This window comes from Solanum verrucosum, unplaced genomic scaffold (assembly GCF_900185275.1).
Source record: "Solanum verrucosum unplaced genomic scaffold, falcon-dt-bn FXZP01000035.1, whole genome shotgun sequence".
NCBI lineage: Eukaryota > Viridiplantae > Streptophyta > Magnoliopsida > Solanales > Solanaceae > Solanum > Solanum verrucosum.
Genome location: NW_026020234.1, coordinates 207,884 through 226,740, shown reverse-complemented (window position 1 = coordinate 226,740; position 18,857 = coordinate 207,884). Strand labels below are relative to the sequence as shown.

Below are 18,857 nucleotides of genomic sequence, written 5' to 3'. Positions count from 1 at the left end.
AACATGAAAGTGCCACTAAAAGACTACTCCCAACAACATGCTACACTCAATCTTGATAAAAACGCATCAAATGATGACTAGCCAGTTTCAGTCACTAGAGCTTCTTTTCTAATGCAAAATGATGTTTCAATAAATGCATTCAAGTGCCCTCACATCAAGAATGATTTCATTCTCTAACAAACCAAATCAACAACAAAATAAGGAAGCATGATCTCAATAGAGCTTCTTTTCTAATGCATGATTTCATGCTCTAACAAAGCAAATCTCACTCTCTTAAAAGATAAATACATGAATGTTTCAACTCATAGATTTGCCCATATTTTCCAATCATTACACAACCTAGTTCATGCAAGATCTCAAGGGTCTTTAGACTTGTAATGGGACTGAGGGTTAAGGTATGGTCAATTTGGCTTAGTTACTTCATATGTTCAAAGCATTGTTGCAATAATCATCACCTCTTCTAAAATTATTTTAATTCTTTTTCATTTAAGAACTTAATTGTCATAACTCACGGGTACCCCCTAGATGTAACATGGCGTATAGGACCCCAAGAGACCTTATACAAGCCGCTTAGCATTCAAAACATAAGAATTACAACAAAAGAAGTGAAAACAACATTTCAAGTTCAATAGTTTTATAAAAGTAAAGTGAAAGTCTAAAACACTTTTCTCAATAGCCATCTAATACAATAGAACGAAATTGGGCCTAGACCATACATCATGTCGAAAAGGTAAATATAAGAAAGAAACTAAGAATAATAAAAGTTTGTGCTCGAAGCATGAAATCTCACCAAAGCTCGGGAACTTCGCAATCAACCACTAGCCATAAAACTGAGAAACTTGACTGTCAGACCCTACATTTGGGGAAATAATGGCAAGAGTATGCGTTAGTACAAAAAAATGTGCCGAGTATAATAGCTATGCATAAAACAATAAATCATGCTAAAAGAGGACATTTCATGATGCAATCTGGATTACATCAAGATCATTCACTAGAAGCCAGGCTCAAGGCCTTCAAAGGATGCAAGGTTTATTCATGAAGATGGAGGTCCTTGAGATGGTACTGATGACAAAAAAGGGTTTCCATACATTGAAGATTGCATGGGAAGATACTTTTGGCGAGCAGGAGCCACTTGGCGCATTGCCCAAGGGCTTAGACGATGGCCCCAACTCGCTTAATCTTCCAGAATGTGGCTAGAGTTGAAGGCCACACATGGAACCTCGCCGACCAGTCGGCGTATCGCCCAAGCTACAAGGAGAGCCCTATTTGGCTCGCCCTTTGTCACTTTCTGGTCACTTTTGGGCCATTTAACCTAAAACTATAAATAGCTAGGTTAGGTTCTTTTAGAGTTAGATTATTTTGAATGTTTAAAAATGAAAACTCATGTTTGAGTCTTGTGAGCTTTGTTCAGCTTGTGCTACCTTTTGTTTAGAAATCTTGGTTTCTTGGGATATCGATTCCCTTGAGGTCGTCGTAAGAGTTAGGTGCTATAATTGGATTAATGAATCGAGGTCACAAGGTTTAATATACCCTTTGGTTGCTTTTTGTTTCCTCTTGTGTATCTTTCTATCTATCTATCTATCTTTACTTTCCTTGTAATTTTGATTTTCGCATAGTTTGTGATTCCACTTATAGGAATTAAATCATTTGGTATCAGAGTCGAGTCTAGCTTCATTCCTACGAATCTAGTCTTGGGGTTTGTTGCTACAAAAATAGTGTTCAATTCGTTTTTATGAAAATTGTTGAAATGGGTTTTGTAGATTTGAGTCTTATTTGAGTTTCTAAGGTTGGAATAGTGTTCTCCAACCCTATTTGAGTTTAATGATGAGATTTGAAGGAGTTTGGTGCCTTGTTAAAAATTCCACCATTGGAAACTTGAAGAAGCTTGAAGAAGCTTGAAGAAGATGCAAATGGATTATAAAATCTGAGGGTTTTGGTTGGGAATTAAGGGCTAAAAAGTATTGGGGTTTGTTTTCCATATCAAGGAGAGCTTGTATCTCAATTTTCGTGAAACTCTGACTTAAAAATTAGAGGGCTTAATTTTGGTTTCTTCTTGTTCTTGAAGTTCTTGAAGAACATTCAAATATTCAAGGAAGGGAATATTTGAAAAGGAAGAGTTTGATTCTAAAAAGGAAGAAAGACAACGTGTAAAAGTGTTTTCAAAAGAGGGTATTTACCAAAAAGGGTAAGTACTAAAGGACAGGTGTGGGGGGGGAGGGACCATAGGTGTTCAAAATTCAGAAATTTGCACGTGCAGTAGTGGACCATTAGGCGAGCCCTGACTTAGCTTACCTAGTCCATTCGGTGCCTCGCCCTTTGGGTAGGTTGGTTGCTTAGTTGACTTGCAAATCGTGGGAGCTACTATAATTTTTGGCGAGATCAACCCTGTTCACCGAGTCCAATCGGTGCATCGCCGAACTTCCAACAAAATCACCGAGTTGCCTTTGCAGATTGTAGAGTTTGGCGATTACATCTTCAATTTGGCGAGCTGAACTTCACTTTTTTGGCGAAGAAAACAGGTTATTCAGCAATCAGAAACTCAAGTTACACTCCTAATCTCAGGTTCTAACCCTTAGTTTCTTTTCTTTTGATTCTCAAACGTTCTCAAGATTCCTTAATCGATTTTCTACTTGTAATTACTCTACTTATTGACCATTGGTTCTTGAATTCACTTTTTTATTAGTGCCTTTTCTTTTCGTGATTTTATTCATTTTACTTTGTAGTTAACTTTTTTATTCAAGTCTATTTGTTTAATCGAGTCGTCCATTCTTCTTAAAACAAGAATCCATTCTGACCAAGAGTAGAAATTTGTACCATGTGATCGATTGAGTATAAACAAGTGTCAACATTAGTCGTCCCAATTTGAGAGGCAATCAAAGGTGTATAAACACGAGTGATTGTGAGTTCATTTTACTAACGCTAATGTTGTTTGTTGTTTTTGTGAGTTGTCTTATTGTTAGGGACACTAGAAATCAGAGAAGAAACTCAAGAACCTACCGGAGGTATTACCTTGGCATCTATAATGGAGGTGTTGAACAACATGGGAGGACAATTGAACAATGAGAGGGGTGATCCCACAAGGATGAAATATAGATTGATCAACGTGGAAGGTCGGGTTAACTCTACCAACTCTACACCACAAACCACCTTTCGTGCTTCCACAAGTGGACATGATCAAACTAATTCTCCTACTATCACCCCTAGAACACTCCACCAAGCCTTGCACCCAACAATCATTCAATTGGGTGCAAATAGCCAAAGTGCCAATCGACCATTCCATTTTCCACTTAGTCAAGAAGCTCCACCAAATCAAAACCTACCTTACCAAAAACCACTTAATGAAAATCTTCTTTACCAAAGGCCACAAACACAGTCAAATCCCATGAATTAGGTGAGGAATAATGAGAACCAAGGAGGATATGAAGGTGAAGGTGAAGAAGCGCCATAAAATGAGTCACCAAGGAATCGACCAAGAGGTAAAGTGTTGCAAGGAAGACCAGAAGGTAGATTGGATCCGATGTCATATGGCAGGAGGCAACATGGGAACCACCTTCAATGGGAAGTCAATGTCAATCAAGAAGTTTGTCAATAAACTAGAGAAATACATGATAACTTCTATCAAGGAGGGCATCAAAGGGGTTACTACCACAACGAACAAAGGTGGCCATGGAGGCCGAGATGTGAGTATCAACTCGATCAAAACTACTCTTCCATCATTCAAAGGGGGATGCAATCCCGATGCTTATTTAGAATTAGATTCACAATGTGACCGGCTTTTTAATGTCAATGACTTGACGGAGGTCAAAAGAGTTGTTATGTTATCGCCCAATTTCAAGGGTATGATGTCACATGGTGGGAATATAGAAAGAGGTATCACTTAGTCATTCAAGAAGGTCATCCTTCATCATGGACCGAATTAATAAGATTGATGAGGACCAAGTATGTGCTAGAGAGATACCGCCAAGGGTTACTTTCCAAATTGTATAACTTGAGGCAAGGAAGTAGAAGCATTGAAGCCTATCATGATGAGTTCCAAAGCATAGTCATAAAGCTAGAATATGAAGAGATTGAAGAGCATGTCATTATTTTCTTCAAGGTAGGGTTGAACAAAGAGATTTCTTCGAAGATGGCCATTCATAGGTTTGCTACCTTGAATGATGTCTTTGAGGCAGCCCATGAGATAGAGATGGAATTCAAGGAGGAAATGTGTCTAGGTACAAGAATTCATCTTCAAATTTTTGGAGTAAGAACAAAGGGGGAGCTCAAACATTGTTGGGTTGGAACTAAGGCACATATGTCAAGAAAAATTATCAGAAAAAGACCTTCTAAGGAAACACTCCAAAGTACCCGCCAAGAAAAAAAGGTAGTAATGACCCAACCAAAGTGCCTAAAGGTATTTAATGTCACAAATGTAAAGGGTGGGGTCATATAATGCGTGAATGTCCCAATCGGTGGAATGTTCTAATTCAAGGAGGGGAAATGTATCTTAATGTAGAGGAACAGAAAAAAGGGGATTGTGAATAAGATCCTCAAGAAAATGAGTTTGAAGATGGGGAAGATGAGGAACAAAACCCTTGTGGGGAAATGTCGTTCTCGTTTCTAATGGTTTGATGAGGAGGGGTCCAAGTAAAGAGGACTGCTTCCAAGAAGGAAAGAACATCATTCCTCTATATATGGTGAGGTGAGCAATGATTAGCAAAGCCATGGACGACCCGAGCCAAAGAGAGAATCTATTTCACTCAAAATGCCTCATCAAGAATAATGCGGGTTCCATGATCATTTATAGTGGAAGTTGTGCAAATATTTCTAGTACCACTTTTGTGGAATTCTTGAAACTTCCTACCACTAAGCATACTACACCTTACAAGCATCAATGGTTGAGTGCATGTGGAGAATTTAGGGTGCATCGACAAGTGTTAATCAAGCTCAAGATTAGGAAGTATCAAGATGAGGTTCTATGTGATGTGGTCCCAATGCAAGCCTGTCATGTGTTACTCGGGAGACCTTGGCAATATGATCGTTCAACCAAACATGATGGGAGGACCAACAAGAATTCACTTGTGTTGGATGATCATAATTATGTTCTTCACCCTATGTCACCCTTTCAAGTCAATGAAGTATATCAAAGGATGAGTGAGTTGAGAGAGAAGAGAAGGACTGATGAGGAATATGTGAAGGCTGAGGGAAATGAAAAGGAGGAGAGGAGGAAGTTGAAAGGGAAGGCCCAAGTATTGTTGGCCAACTACAAGGAGATAAGAAAAGAAGTGGAGTCCAATTGTTCTTTGATCCTTATCACACATAGGGATCAGGTGTTACAAACTATTCATTCTTCTCTTCCCAATTCTATTTCCTTTCTTTTGTAGGATTATGAGGATGTCTTCCCAAAGGATCTTCCAAGTGGATTGCCCCATCTTCGAGGAATTGAGCACCAAATTGATTTTGTGCCGGGGTCACAATTAACAAACAAGTTGGCTTATCGAAGAATCTGGAGGACACCAAGGAGCTATAAAGTAAAGTTGAGGAACTCCTCAACAAAGGTTATGTGAAGGAGAGCACGAGTCCATGTGTCATGCCAGTTCTATTGGTTCCAAAGAAAGATGGAACATGGCGCATATGTGTTGATTGTCGAGCCATCAACAAAATTACGGTAAAGTATCATCATCATATCCCTAGGTTAGATGATATTCTTGATGAATTGAATATCTCTTGTGTGTTTTCAAAGATTGATCTTAGAAGTGGTTATCATCAAATTCGGATAAACCCTGGTGATGAATGGAAACCCATATTCAAGACCAAGTTCAGTCTATATGAATGGCTAGTTGAAATGACCCAAAAAGTTCTTAAAAATGTGCTTCGGAAGTTACCGGAAACTTGTTTAGCTATATATAAAAAAATCTGTTTCGTTTTTCGAAAATCCGACATCATATTCTTGTTTAGGGGGTCAAATTGAGTGGGAAATGGGTCTAACCCAAATTTTAGAGCAACCGTATCAAAATCCAAAATTTCCAAGTAAAGCCTTTTTCGAGGGTCTACTTTGGAGGGTCATATCTCCTAGCACACAAATTATTGGGTGGCCAATAACATATCCATGGAAATCCCTTTGAGTTAGCTACCTAACGCACTTCGTTTCACCTCATTCGGAGTTCGGACGAAGAAGTTATGCCCAATTTCGTAAAATCTGTCTGGCAGGAAAGGCAATTTCCAGTGAGTGTTTTTACTGTTCACCCGCCTCATTTTTTTTCTAAGTGTTGGACCATTTTTCCAAAGGTCATATGTTATTTCCTATATACCATTAGTTCAATTCCCATCTCTAAAACATTTCCCAAAACACCTCTCCCATACTTAGACACATTTTCTCTCAAGTTCTCTCAAGAACCCTAATCCAAAACCTTCCTCAAGATTGAAGAGACTCTTGCTCCAAGTTCCAAGCTTCCATTCAAGACACTCTCAAGACCTTCATAAAAACTCAAGGTATGTGGTGTTGAACTCATGGGTCCTTCCACCCATAGTGCCTAGACTCTATTCTACTCACTAATTCATGGTTTAAGTTAAGATTCATAAATTAGTCTTGTTCTTTGTAATAATTTCCTGCACATTGAATTTTAAACATGAAAAGTGATTGTTTTGAGCATGTTGTGACTCTAGAACGTGAACCTAAATTTGGAATGGATGTGGAGATTTTCATGTGGTATTGTGAGTGTTAAAAAGGTGTTGTTGTAGGTTGTTCACTAGTTTGGCTGCATAATTACTACCCTATTTTCCATGTTGTTTGATTCCATTACATGCCTTCAAGGTGTTTGACAAAATGTCCAACTATGGAGAATTGATGAATCGATGCTTTAAAGCTTGAGTTATGAGATGTATGGAAATCCAGAGATGTGTTGATGACAAACTAAGCTTGTGTATATGTTCATTCCATACGTGAGATTGCATTAGAGCCTAATGGGAATTTCCTATATAAAGTGTTGCATGACCATGCCCGGTCCGGGGGAAAAGAACCGGACAACCATGTGAGAGGTTTATATCTCACCACCTAGGATGCTTGGGGTGTTACCAACATCAACCATGTGAGAGGTTTATATCTCACCACCTAGGATGCTTGGGGTGTGACCAACATCAACCATGTGAGAGGTTTATATCTCACCACCTAGGATGCTTGGGGTGTGACCAACATCAACCATGTGAGAGGTTTATATCTCACCACCTAGGATGCTTGGGGTGTGACCAACATCAACCATGTGAGAGGTTTATATCTCACCACCTAGGATGCTTGGGGTGTGACCAACATCAACCATGTGAGGGGTTTATACCTTGCCACCAGGGTGTTCGGGTGTGAACGGCATCCCCCATCCTAAGTTGGGGTTATAGATTGGTCGGATCATGCATAAACATATGATATCTACTATTAGTATAGATTTACTTAAACATGTTTGACTTCACTTTGATCATGCATCCTCATATTGTTATTCATAATGCCTATGAAACTATTTCTTGTATTTCGATTGTGTCCTTGTCTATTGTTGTGTTGCACCCCGCATACTTAGTACATTCCAAGTACTAACGCATATTTTGCCTACATGATGTCACCATGTAGGGACCGGAGCTACTCTTGATCCTTCTCTCCATTCACGTGGCTAGTACGGTGCTTATCCGAGTTGTTGGTGAGTCCTCAATGATTCGAGGGCTATGTTATGTTTCCTACTCCTATGTTTTGAGACTTTAGCTTGCAATTGTATTTTGACTATGAGGGGAGCCGGTAGTATGTCATGGTCCCGTCCTATCTATGTATGTAGAGGTGTGCGTTGGACAAGTATTTTGTAAATGAGCTTGACTCTTGTTCTATGATGTCATTTTGAAATGGTTTGCCCTTAGTCCCTATTTCCCGTTAATTAATGTTGAATGTACTTTCGCGACCGATGAAGTGTGATGACAAGTTTGAGAGGCTTGTTTGGGATTCCATCGGGTTCCTCATTCACCGTGTCACGTCTAGGCCCTAGGCTTGGGTCGTGACACTAGTGATGCCTTTTGGTCTCACTAATGTTTGTAGTACCTTTATGTGTCTCATGAACATGTGATGAAGCCCTTTATAGGGAAATTTGTGGTTGTGTATTTTGATGATATCTTGATTTATAGCAAGACCATGCATGATCATGTTGAGCATTTGAGATATGTGTTTGAAGTGCTTAGGAAAGAACAAGTTTATGCTACTCTTGATAGGTGCTCATTTTATGTTGATGAAGTTGTCTTCTTAGGCTTTGTTATGAGTTCAAGAGGGGTTGAAGTTGATGAGTCTAAAATTGATACTATTAAGAGTTGGCCAATTCTGAAATCCATCAGGGATGTTAGAATTTAGTAGTATGACAACAGAAGTAGAAGAACAAAATAGAATAAAAATCATAAACCGAAATCTAATGACAAAATTAGCAGTATGTAATATGTGTTATATAGATGAATATACAAGTGCATTTAGAGAATACTATTATAAAGGAACATATAGCACAAAAGAGAGTAAAGAAATAAAAAAAATTATATTTTACAAAATTACCAGAACCTTTTAATTCAAAAGTAATAAAAAGTTGGAATGAAGCAGGATTAACAGATACCTTAGGAGCTAGAATAAAATTCTTACAACGATGGTTTATAGAACTATGTGAAAAACATAAAGAAGAAATAAAAATGTAAAAAATATTGGTAAAAAACATAGCATGTTGCAAAAATAAAACAGCACCCCAATTCGGTTGTACAAATAAATACTATAAAAAGAAATATAATAAAAAATACAAATCAAAATATAAATATAAAAACCAAGAAGAAGATACTATGTAAAAAATTACAAAACCAAAAGACCATATAGACCAAAGAGAAAACTAACGGAAAGTAATTGTTATAATTGTGGAAAATTAGGACACATAGCTAAAGATAGTAAATTACCTAAAAATCCAAAGAAAAAATAAATATCAGAAATAATAATAGACGATGAAAAATATATGCAGATAGAATACATAGATTATGAATTAGAAAATGAAGATAACATATATGAAATATCAGAAAATGAAATGAATAAAAATATCACTTTAGGAATAAAATGGTTAGAACAAGTAAAACCATATAATTTAGAAGACAAACAGTTAATAATAAATTATAATAATAAGAAGATAATAATAAAAAGAACTTTCTTATGATAAAAACATGAAAATATATATACTTGCAAAGATAATAATAGAAGAATATTACAACAAATATTATACACCAATGATAGACACAGGAGCAAAAGCTAATATATGTAAATACAATTGTTTACCAGAAGATAAATGGGAAAAAATTAAAAAAACCGATTGTAGTAACAAGATTTAAAAATGAAGGAAGCATAATCACATACAAGGCAAAAAATATAAAAATACAAATATGGGATAAGATATTAACTATAAAAGAAATGTATAACTTCGAACTTACAACAAAAGATATGCTATTAGGAATGCCCTTTTTAGAAAAATTATACCCACATATAATAACAAAAACACACTGGTGGTTTACAACACCATGTAAACAAAAAATAGGTGTAAAAAGAGTGAATAACAAAAAATGAAAAAAACAGAATGGATAAAAGGTAGTGAAAAAATTACACAAAAATTAGAAAATATAAATGAAGAAGACCCTAAAATAGAATTAATTATATTCTCTATAGATAAAGTAAAAATAATCCAAGATAAGTTACAATTATTATATAGTGAGGATCCTTTACAAGGATGGAGAAACATAAAACAAAAGTAAAAATTGAGCTAATTGATAATAATAGTACAATAACCCAAAAACCATTAAAGTATAATTTTAATGATATAACCGAATACTAGATACATATAAATGAATTAATAGAAAAAGGATATATACAAGAAAGCAACAGTAAGCATACAAGCCCAACATTTATTGTAAATAAACATAGTGAACAAAAAAGTGGAAAAAGTAGAATGGTTATTGACTATAGAAATTTAAATGCAAAAACTAAAACATATAATTACCCAATACCCAATAAAATATTAAAGATAAGACAAATACAAGGATATAATTATTTTAGCAAATTTGACTGCAAATCAGGATTTTACCACTTAAAGATAGAAGAAGAATCTAAAAAACTTACAGCATTTACAGTACCACAAGGGTTCTATGAATGGAATGTATTACCATTTGGATATAAAAATGCACCAGGTAGATATCAACACTTTATGGATAACTACTTTAAAAAACTAGAAAATTGTATAGTATATATTGATGATATATTACTATATTACAAAACACAAGATGAGCAAATATGTCACGACCTAAAAATGGATGTGATGGCACTCGTCGTATCCCACCAAAACAAGTCAGCCTAAAACCCAATCATTCGATAAAGTGCGGAAATAAAGCAAAGTTCAATAACAATTACTATTACGAAACCTAGTCAACTTAATTCATTTCCCAAAACCTGGTTGTCACGTGCACAAGCCTCTAATGTAAATACTAGAATTGAAATAAAAATACGCAAGTCTCGAATGATGTTGTCTTTCAAGTAAAATCAAAATCATAAACAGGAGTAAAAAGGTTCGCTGAGATGACAAACAGCTACCTCTCAGATCTCCACAGAAAGCCTCGAAAACGAAGAGAATGGAAATCACGAAGATCCAAGCTTGTAACCTACAAAAGATTGTAGAAGCAAGGGGTGAGTACCAAATCACACGGTACTCAACAAGCAAACCTCTAAACACAAGGTAAGGGAATAGAATACGGGTACTCCTTACACCTTATCCTAACCTCCATAACTACAACCTGCATAAAACCAGCCCAATTTAACAATTCATAGTTTACAAAACATACAACTCAACAACAACACTCTAACAGATTATATATTCTCAATAACAACTCAATATTCATCAATAACAAGTTTCACAGAAAGGCACTCACAAGGTCAGCAACACACAAGATCAAGTTCATCAATAATAAAAAAATGTGCAATGCAATGAAATGCAATGTCAAGTATAGAGATGCATGTCTGACCTAATGATACACACCCGTTGTCTCTCAGTCCAGGACCCATGGGGGACATATTTGTCCATGCATCCATCGCGATGAGCGATACGTCCCTCGAAATATAATATCCATCGCGGCGCGCGACACGTCTCTCGAAATATAGTATCCATCGCGGCGCGTGATACGTCCCTCTAAATGGTACATCCTCTTTAATTCTTATTCTTCTCAATGCACATAACACTTGTCACAACCATGTCTCAGAACAATGCAAATGACATGTTCACACCAATAATGAGGAGATGACCATTTTCATAACATTGCACAAATCACAACAACACAATCATGATACAACTTCAACAATGATTCAACAAGTCTTTCAAACAATTCTCAACACATCACACAAACAATTGATCACATTACTCCCAAACATATACCACAAGGAAATACACAAATTCCATACGCTTAACAATGGTTTAGAAATCCACTTGCCTCAAATAACCGAACAATCACTCCAAGACTTGAGCCTTCCCTTTTCGTTGAGCTTCCAAATCAATTAAATCTATTCAAGTACATACTCACAATAAGATTTTGAAACTAACAACACTAACATTATTATGTGGTTAGCCTTGACCTAAAAACTCGCTAGACTTTATAATTAAGTTTGTAACTCTTGATGCCAATTAACATTTCACTATCATAGATTTCCAAGTTTCAAGTCTAGGATTAAATTTCAATTATTTCCTTTCCAATATCATAATTCAAATGATATTCACTTAGTACTATACATATAATATTTAATTATACATATCAACACTTGAATCATAATATAATAACCACAATATAAAATCCAATCGAATTGATCTAGGAACAGTAACTTTTTTTTCCTTTGACACCCTTTTATTCTAACCAATGATTAGCTCATTATGGCCAATCATTGGCCCACCATTCCTATTAATTTTCCCAAAACAAACCCACAACCCATTTTAACAAACATACATCAATTCACCTCAATATCCCATCTGACTCTTAATGAATTAAAAATATTAACCCATAGATAAACATATCTTACATCCTAGTACTGTTCATCCGTCAACCATAATAATTTAATCAATACCCTCTGGTCCATAAACATACGTAAATAATATATGCCTATCTTTGTACTAGAATGGAAAGAAATTTATCTTAGCATGTATGTATTGAATACGCATACATATATACATATAAAAATCCCTAACATCTTCAATCAGCAACCATCTAAAATGATACTATAATGATTTCAATGTCAATCATTGGCAATCATCACATCTCAATAACCAACAAATTTGGTAACAATTAATAATAATAACCACAGTGCTAGCACTGTACCAAACCAACATTATTATAATGTAATATGCCAATAACTATCCTTATTTTTATATTAAGTAATTAATGTATGCCTACCAAGAATTGACGATGGCCGAAACGTGTATCTGCAACTCTTTTCCCTCTTTGATCGATGCCGCAGGTAGGTTAGGTTATTCCTCTTCCTCTTTCTTCTGTGTTTTCTGAATCTTCTTTATTTCTAAATTAATTGTTTATTAAAGCTGACAAAAATTCACTAACTTATTTTTAACACATGGCCCTAATGGTATGGGGTCTTAAATAAATGATCACTTTAGCCCACTAATTATCAATTAATTAACTCAAGTTAAACGAATAGTTTAAAATTTCCAAAAATGACCTTCCGGGTCATCACATTATCCACCACTAAAATCATGTTCGTCCTCAAACATAAGGTGAAAGAAAGTACCTGAGTCTTCAAAAAGTTAGGATATCTGGCACGCATATCAGACTTTGTCTCCCAAGTTGCCTCTCTCACTGATCGGTGCTTCCATTGCACCTTCACTGAAGTAATCTCCTTGGTCCTAAGCTTTCGAACCTGCCTGTCCAATATAGCTATAGGTTCCTCCTCAAATGTCAAGTCTGGATCCAACTCCACTGAATCGAGTGAAAGCACATGTGACTCATCCGGAATATACTTTCAATCATAGAGACATGGAAAACAGCATGAACTACCGACAAACTAGGTGGCAAGGCCAACTTATAGGCCACCTCTCCCACTCGACTCAAAATCTCAAAAGGTCCAATGAATCTAGGGCTAAGCTTGCCCTTCTTGCCGAACCGCATCACACCCTTCATAGGTGACACTCTAAGCCAAAATGATCGCCCTCCATAAACACTAAGGCTCTAACTCTTCGGTCAGCATAACTCTTCTGTCGACTCTGGGCTGTCAACAGTCTATACTGAATCATACGGACTTGCTCCATAGCATATCTAAGCAAGTCAGTATCCAAAGAGTACATCTCTGCCGAATCAAACCAATCGATCGGAGACCTACATCGCCTGCAATACAATGCTTCAAATGGAGCCATCTGAATACTAGAGTGATAACTGTTATTGTAGGCAAACTCTACTAAGGGTAAATGTCGATCCCATCTAGCACCAAAATGATCACACATGCTCGGAGCATGTCCTCCAACACCAGAATCGTCCTCTCGGACTGACCATCTGTCTGAGGGTGAAAGGTTGTACTCATATCTAGTGAGTACCCAAACCATGTTGTAACCCTTCCAGAAGTGAGAAGTAAATAGTGAACCTCGATCTGATATAATAGAAACAGAAACCCCATGTAGTCGTACAATCTGGCTGATATATAGCTCGGCTAACTTCTCTGCCGTATATTTCACCCGAACCGGAATGAATTGGGCAGACTTGGTTAGCCTGTCAACAACAACCCAAATGGAGTCATAACTACCCACTGTGGTAGGCAAACCCACAGCAAAGTCCATAGTGATCCGCTCCCACTTCCAAGTAGGAATAAGCATCCTCTGAGATACACCCCCGGGACGCTGGTGCTCACACTTGACCTGTTGGTAAGTCAAACACCTAGAAACAAAGTCTAAATATCTCTCTTCATCCCACACCACCAGTAATGCTGACTCAGATCATGATACATTTCGCTGCTCCGGGAAGGATAGAATATCGGGAACAATGGGCCTCTTCAAGAATCAGTCTAGTCAACTCGCCCATCTTAGGCACACAAATCCTGCCTCCGATCCTCAAGACACCGTCAGAATCAAGGACAACCTCCTTGGCTTCCCCTCTCAATACTCTGTCTCGAATGAGACATAACTTCTCATCATCAAACTGGTGCGCACGGATCTGCTCGACTAAAGAAGACCGAGCCTCAATAAAAGCAATCATCTCATCACTCTCCTCTGAGATCTGCAATCGGACAAGACTATTAGCTAACATCTGAACATCTCTAGCCAATGGTCTCTCCTCAATACTAAGTGCTGCAAGACTTCCCATGCTAGGAGTATTCTTACTCAGAGCATCGGCAACAACATTGGCCTTCCCCGGATGATATAGAATGGTCACATCATAGTCCTTCAGCAACTCAAGCCATCTACGCTGCCTCAAGTTCAGATCCCTCTGACTAAAGATATACTGAAGACTCTGATGATCAGTGAAGATCTCACAATGCACCCCATACAAATAATGACGCCATAACTTAAGTACAAATACCACAGCTGCCAACTCCAAATCATGAGTAGGGTAGTTCTTCTCATGGGACTTCAATTGCATAGAAGCATAAGCAATCACTTTCCCCTTCTGCATCAATACACCACCCAATCCGACTCCTGAAGCATCACAATACACAGTAAAGTCTACACCCTCCTCAGGTAGAGTCAACACAGGAGCTGAAGTCAACAAAGTCTTGAGCTTTTAAACACACTCCTCACACTCATCAGACCACTGAAAACCCACACCTTGTCGAGTCAATCTAGTCAATGGAGCTGCAATGGTAGAGAAACTTTGAACAAATCGTCGGTAATAACCTACCAATCCCACAAAACTCCTAATCTCGGTAGGAGAAATAGGTCACGTCCAGCCTCTAACTGCCTCAATCTTGGCCGGATATACTCTAATACCCTCCTTGGACACCACGTGTCCCAAGAATGTCACAGAATTAAGCCAGAACTCACACTTTGAGAACTTGGCATACAACCTCTCTTCCCTCAATCTCTGAAGTACAATTCTCAAGAGTCGGATATGGTCATCCTCAGTCCTAAAGTAAACCAAAATGTCATCGATGAAGACAATCACAAAAGAATCAATGGATGGTCGAAACACCCGTTCATCAACTCCATAAAAGTTGCAGGGGCATTAGTCAACCCAAAGGACATCACTAAGAACTCATAATGCCCATACCGAGTCCGAAAAGCTATCTTAGGGATATCAGATGCCCTAATCTTCAACTGATGATATCCATACCTCAAATCAATCTTAGAGAATAACGATGCCCCCTGTAGCTGATCAAATAAGTCATCAATACGGGGAAAAGGATACTTATTTTTCAGTGTTACCTTGTTTAACTATCTGTAATCAATACACATCCTCATAGTCCCATCCTTCTTCTTCACAAACAACATAGGGGCACCCTAAGGTGACACACTAGGGCGAATAAACCCCTTACTCAATAAATCCTGCAACTGATCCTTCAACTCTTTCAACTCTGCTGGAGCCATACGATAGGGAGGAATAGAAATGGGCTTTATGCCCGACTCTAAATCAATAGCAAAATCAATATCCCTATTGGGAGGAACACCTGGAAGATCAGAAGGGAATACATCGAGAAACTCCTAAACCACGGGAACAGAATCCATGGAAAGTGGTTCAACACTGGTGTCCCGAATAAAAGCTAAGTAAGACAAACACCCTCTCTCCACCAATCTCTGAGCACGGATAAAGGAGATGACCTTGCTAGGATAAGATCCATTAGCACCCTTCCACTCAACCCTCGGAACACCAGGCATTGCTAAAGTCACAGTCTTAGCATTACAATCAAGGACAACATGATAAGGAGAAAGCTAATTCATACCCAAGATAACATCAAAGTCTACCATCCCCAGAATGATTAAATCTACCCAAGTGTCATACCCTACTAGAGAAACAAGACAAGATCGATACACTCGATCCACCACTAAGGGCTCACCCACGGGTGTAGAAACACGAATAGGTACAGTCATGCTATCACATATCAAATCAAATTCAGCAGCAAAATAGGTGGACACATAAGAGAATGTAGACCCTGGATCAACCAGTACAGAAGCAGATCGATGGCATACTGGGATGATACCTGTAATAACTGCATTAAAAATCTCCATTTTGGGTCTCCCCGGGAAAGCATAATAGTGGTCCCCTCGGCCACCTCCAGCCTGGGTGGTAACTCTACCCACACTCTGCTGAGCTACAGAACCACTACTAGAAGCTCTACCGCCTCTACCTGACTGAACTCTGCCTCGGCCTCTACCCTGTGGTAGCGGTGGTCCAGCCTGAAATGAAGAATTAGGTTGGGACCCTCCATGACCCCTCTGGGAAGTACACTGTCACATCAGGTGATCGGGATCTCCACAAGAAATGAAAAGTCTCTGTCCCGAGAACTGTTGTGCGGACCCTAAAAACCCACTATAATTGCCTCACCCCATAGGTCGCTGTTGTGAATCGTGACCCACGCTATAAGAACCCCGAGGTATCTGACCACCCTCGGATGTCAGCATAAATGCATGAACGGGTCCTCGCTGCTGAAAGGAACCACTCCCTCTGTGTGATCCCCTGCCTCTATATGAGGCACTATGAAACTGACTTGATATACGAACCCTCTTAGGGTCCCCAAACTCTTCTTTCTCCATCAATTCCACCTCTTTAGCGGTGCTTACAATGGACTGGAAGGAAGCCCCCTCTCTAGATGCTCTAAAACACAGCCGATCTGATGGAGAAAGTCAGCCCCCTCACGAATCTACTAATCCTTTCCGTCTCATCTGGAATAATGGCCAAAGCATGCCTAAACACTGGCAAACACGGGCCTCATACTCTGTAACTGATAAGTTGTCCTGTCTCAGATTCTCAAACCTCAAATGACTCTCCTCTCTCACGCTCTAGGGGATAAAATGGTCATGGAAGGCTCTGGAAAACCTCTCCCAAGGCACTGGAGGAGATCCAACTGGCAAAGCCCCCGAATAAGTTCTCTACCACTCTCTCGCTGGCCCATGAAGTTGGAGTTTAGCATATCGAACCCCATGTGACTCAGCTAATCCAACAACCTCTAACAACTCTCGGCATGTAGTCAGAAACACATGAGCTTCCTCACTCTTCCCACCCTGAAACTGAGGTGGGTCCATCTTTCGAAATTTCTCATACCTACGCTGCTCATCATCTGTCAGAACAACCAATGGTGCACCTTGACCCCCAATTGCTGGTGCAAGATCATTCTCAACCATGGGATCCTTTGGTGGCTGCCCCACCGCATCCTGCATAACTGGAGCTTCCTGCTGCTCTTGGGTCTGAGCCCCCTCTCTAGTCTGAGAGTCTTGTGGTGTGGTGGTCGCACCACCACCCTGAGTAAAGCTCTCAAGCACACTTAACACCCTCAATAATGTATCCTGAAGAAAAGGTGTGACTGCAGGCTGTGGAGGAACCTGGTCCTCTCTATCATCAATCTGAGGCTCAAGAGAGGCCTCTCTAGTACGACCTCTCACTCGTGCTGCTCCACGGCCACGACCTCTAGCTAGTGTCGTTCCTCAAGCACGACCTCTAGCTCGGGCTCTACCCCTACCCCTAGCTGGGGTCTCAACAACTACCTCAGGAAGTGCCTCCCATCTACCACCAGTAACAGTCACTCTAGTCCTCGTCATCTGTCAAAAGAGTATACAATAGCTCAGTACTAAAGAAGGTAACCACGCACGATGAGAAAGAATGAACAAAAAAGAAGTTTCCTAATAGTCTTTATAGCCTCTCAGAGATAAGTACAGACGTCTCCTTACCGATCCTTGAGACTCTACGTAGACTCGGCTTGTATGCACGTGAGACCTATGAACCTAGGGCTCCAATACCATTTTGTCATGACCTAAAAATGGATTTGATGGCACTCGTCGTATCCCACCAAGACAAGTCAGCTTAAAACCCAATCATTTGATAAAGTGCGAAAATAAAGCAAAGTTCAATAACAATTACAATTACGAAAACTAATCAACTTAATTCAATTCCCAAAACCTGGTTGTCACGTGCACAAGCCTCTAATGTAAATACTAGAATTGAAATAAAAATACGCAAGTCTCGAATGACGTTGTCTTTCAAGTAAAAACAAAATCATAAACAGAAGTAAGAAGGTTCGCTGAGATGACAAACAGCTACCTCTCAAATCTCCACAGAGAGCCTCGAAAACGAAGAGAATGGAAGGTATCACGAAGATCCGGGCTCGTAACCTACAAAAGATTGTAGAAGAAAGGGGTGAGAACCAAACCACATGTTACTCAACAAGCAAACCTCTAAACATAAGCTAAGGGAACAGAATACGGGTACTCCTTACACCCCATCCTAACCTGCATAACTACAACCTGCATAAAACCAGCCCAACCTAACAATTCACAGTTTACAAAGCATTCAACTCAACAACAACACTCTAACAGATTATATATTCTCAATAACAACTCAATATTCATCAATAACAAGTTTCACAGAAAGGCACTCACAAGATCAACAACACACAAGATCAAGTTCATCAATAATAAAAAAAATGTGCAATGCAATGAAATGCAATGTCAAGTATAGTGATGCATGTCTGACTTAATGATACACACTCGTTGTCTCTCAGTCCGGGACCCATGGGGGACATATCTGTCTATGCATCCATCGTGGCGCGTGATAGGTCCCTCAAAATATAATATCCGTCGCGGTGCGCGACACGTCTCTCAAAATATAATATCCATTGTGCGCGCGATACATCCCTCGAAATGGTACATCCTCTTTAA

The 18,857-nt window shown here is 38.9% G+C and overlaps 1 pseudogene; it reads right to left on the bottom strand.

Moving 5' to 3' along the window:
• Positions 1–12,740: 12,740 nt before the first annotated feature.
• On the bottom strand, positions 12,741–16,739 carry LOC125832783 (uncharacterized; annotated as a pseudogene).
• Positions 16,740–18,857: the final 2,118 nt, after the last annotated feature.